Raw genomic sequence first — 4,084 nt, forward strand, 5'->3', positions numbered from 1 at the left:
GGGAGGACCTGCCGGGTGCCATCCACACTCCCTGACCGCACCCCCTGCTTTCACAGATGCTGCCAACCTCCCTAAATGCCAGTCTGATGCTGGCCCTGGCAGAGACAGGAGGGTGGGCCCATCCCGCCTACGGTGGCCCCCTTACCATGTATGAGGGACAAGCAGCGACTTGCAGATGGTGTGAGCACTGCCCACTTCACAAAGTAAGCTGCGTGCAAAGTGGGCTACAGAGGGATGTGGGGAAGCAGTGGGCACTTTGACCATTTTGACTTAGATCTGTGTGGGGAGGTGACATTCACACTGAGACCTGAGGTATGAGGAGCCACCGTGCAAAGAAGGTGGCCAGCAAGTGCAAATGCCCTGTGGTGGGGAGAGACCTGGCCCCGACCCCAAACAACCACACCGGCGAGAGGCCATGTGTAGCATGAGCAGAGGGGCACCGGGTGGGTGCCGGGAGGTCGGTCAGCTGGTGCAGTGCTGGGCTGGGGGCTCTGCATTTTGTTCCAAGTGTGGTCAGGGGTTAAGTCTGGGGGCCTCTGAGGGCAGGGCTTAGGCCCCCTATGCCTGCCAGGGGTACCTTGCCCTTGGCCCACCTGGGGAAAGAGAGATGCCCGCTGCTCCCAAGGGACAGCCTGTGCCACTCTTGCGGCTGTGAGCCCTGGCCCCAAGGTACGTGAGCCTTGCTCAGGCCCTCCCTTCATCTCCCACAAAGCTGAGGAGTATTAATATCATTAAGGGCTTTGCCCATTAACACCCTTGCCCCCGGCACCCATCTACGGGAAGGCTCATCACCAAGTACTTCGAAGTCACAGATCCACGTGAAACAAAGGCCAAACCAACAAACAGAGGTGTTTAAATGCAGGGGAGGGGGAGGCATGGGCTGCCCAGGATAGGGAAGAGTTCACGCTTACCATCACTAAGTGGCTCGGATTTCTAGGAAAATGGTCAACACCCCAAGAGGCAAAGGGCCATTGAGGAACGCATCTCCTGGAGTCATATCTAGCCCTGATGACCCTCCAAGACTCGGGAGTTAGAATTAAAAATCAAAAATCAAAATCAGGGTCATTGAAACAGAGCAAGTCTGAGAAACCATGGTGGCCCAGAGGAGCGTAAGGATATTTGGTGACCAAATGTGCTGTGGGGTCCCGAAGGGGATCCTGGGGCAGAATGGGACATTGAGGAAAAACAGAGGAAATGTGATAAAAGCAGAATGTCCATTGGTAACAATGTATCGATTCGTGGTTCATTAATTGTAACAAATGTCCCACACCGAGGCCAGGTGCTAACGGAGGGGACAGGTGCCAGGTATACAGCAACGCGCTATAACTTTTCTGTAAATTAAAAGTTTAAAACAAATAAAAACCCAGTTTCGTTGCTTCCCTGTCGAGTTGGTAAGAGAAAAAAACAAAACCGGAAAAAAAAACCACCCACCCAGGGCTGCTGAGGATGTGGTCCAAGGGGCAGCCTTCGAAGTACCACCACTTGCACAAACCAGTACTTTTGAGGACGGTAAATTGAGAGCCCAAAATTCTCAGCCTGGATCCAAAGACTCTGCTTCTGAAGATCACGTCCTAAATGCAGGAAGAAAAAAAAATTGTTTATGCACAAAGATGTTCATCACAGCATTGTTTATGATAGAAAAAGAAAAAAAAACCAAACTCTTGGAAACCACCTATTATTAGAAAGAGCGCAGAATGGTTAAGTAAACCACCGTCAACCCACAGAAGTCACAAAGCTTACGAAGCTTGCATATGGTGTGGGAAAATGTAGGGCGGTATTTATTAAGTGAAAACAAATCGTATTTGCAGGATGATTCATTCATTCATCTGCTCGTTGTGCAAATAAATATTTAGTGAGGCTTGGCTGTGCTAGAGGGGCCCCTACACGTAAGAGCTGGGGTGTCGTGGGAGAGGCGGACTGGGGGGCCAGCGATTGCCGGGGCCCCGGGCTAAGGGTGCCAGTGAAGGGGACCGAGCTGGACCTCGGGGTCGGGGAAGGGCCTCAGTGCAGCCCGGGGGCAGGCAGCTTTTGGAAGGCGAGCTGCCTTTGAAGCAGGCACTCAGCCTCTCGGAAGGTTGGTGGCACAGAGAGGACAGTCCAGCGAGCATGGCAAGTCGTCCGTCGGGTGGGCACCTCCAGAGACAGGGTCCGGGGGTGCAGCCAAGGCTGCGGTGCTTTTCCATCTGCACAGGGAGCCGCGGAGGGGCCAAGAGGCAGTGGCCAGATCGGATTGCTTACGGGCGTCTCTGGGGAGCCACCGCCTGGGCTCCGCGCCCTCGCCGCCCCGCCTGCATTGTGATGGACCCACGCACCGTGACCCGCGCCCTAGGCCAGAGGAAGTGCCTCCCCCCACCTCAGGCCTATCAGGGCCTGCATCTCCCAGAGCCTTTCTGCTGTCACATTCCTGACCTGGTGATCAAGAGGGACGGAGGCCGGGTCCCCTCTGAGTGCCACGGTCACTGCTTCTGGCGTGTCCGTATCCCCTGCCCCCTGGGACGGCCATGGCTCGTGAGAAACCAAGCATCCCGAGGCTGACTTGCTGGCCATCCTCCGCGGGCCCTGAGTCCTGGGAAGCACATGGTCACACAGTCCGGAGCCCGGGGCCCTTGGCCCTGGCCTAGAGCATCTGTTCTGAGGAGGGAGCCCCCAGGCCCTCCTCTGTCCCAGGGTGGCACTTTGCTGCCGGCACACACCCCTACCAGCCAGGACAGAGAGACAGGCCACCCTCCAGCCTCCCATGGGGCTCTCACCCTCCTCACCCATGTTCCTGTGGTTTCCCCACCATCAGGGTCAGAGGAGGCTGAGGCTCAGAGAAGCTGAGTGACTTGCCCACAACCACACAGCAGGTGATTAGTGGGCGGAGCTCCATGGAGGTCTCCCCATCAACACCAGTGGGGTTGTCCCCAAGTGGGCCCGGGTCTGCTGTCCTCACAAGGGCAGCTGGGAAATGAATCGCAGTGGCTTGCATGTACCTGAACCCATTGCCTCAGTTTCCTCCTGTGCTCCCCAGAATTGCCATTGGAAGGGCTACACATGGTGAGCAAAATGCCTGCAGCCTGTGCTCAGTCACTGGGCACCGCTCTCATGGTGTGCCGCGTGGACTTACTGTTCCTGAGTTCTGGAAGTTTCTGAGGATGGAGGTGGTACAAACTTGCAGGGCTGCAGATGCAGAAAGGCCACTCAGGTACGTTGGGAGAGTGAAGCTGCTGGAGGTGTGCAGATGGTGTGCCCTCTCCATAGGGCTCTCCACAGGCCCTGCCCACTCAGGGGCCCCAGCAGGCCCCTCACCTGTTTGCACAAATGGAGTGAGTCTCCCAGGCTCAGGGCCACATGGGCACGTCGGCCTGCCGTCCGGGGCAGTCCTGAGCTTCCCCGGCGGAGGTGAGTGGCCAGGATAGAGGGTGGCGGCCCACAAACCTGCAGATATTTCCCACCTGGCTCTTTCCAGAACTGTGTGCCTAGCCTGGCCTGTGGCAGCAAGCTTCTGGAAAGACAGAGGACCCTGAGCCGCCCTCCTCCTTTAGTTCTCCAACTGCTTCTCTGCTCTCAAGATAAAAACGCCTCTCCCAGGCTCATGAAGCCCCATGACTCACCTCCCAGGTCCCAGGGGCTCCCTCTCCTCCTCAGCAGCCACCCCACCACTTTTTGGCTCTCCTGGGAGGAGGAAGGCCCAGGTTGGCCTTTGGGTGAGCAGGTCAAGGACAAATGCCAAGGCTGGCCTGAGCCCCAGTCCAGCGGCCCATCCAGACCTGGGGCCACCCTGGCACTGCAGGGAACAGACAGGGCTGGCCACCATCCGAGGCTCAGAAATCAGCGTGAGTCTGGTTCACTGTCTGGTGTAGAGTGAAGCCTCCCCTGCTGCGCCCACGCCTGGCCGTTAGCTAGGAGCCAGGACTCCCACCGTCGCTGCGTCTGGAGGTGCTCAGGGCAGCCAGAAAGCCCTGCCTTCAACACAGTTACCCGCGGCCTCTGGCCTTTGCAAAGCCCCACTGCACCCTTGGTGCCCCCAGGGTGGCCTGCCCTCCCTCCCACCTGTCTCCCCTCTCTGCCAGGTCACCCCCGCCACCCTGACCTGACCTTCAGG

This window comes from Canis lupus, chromosome 18 (genome assembly GCF_003254725.2).
Source record: "Canis lupus dingo isolate Sandy chromosome 18, ASM325472v2, whole genome shotgun sequence".
Classification (NCBI taxonomy): Eukaryota; Metazoa; Chordata; class Mammalia; order Carnivora; family Canidae; genus Canis; species Canis lupus.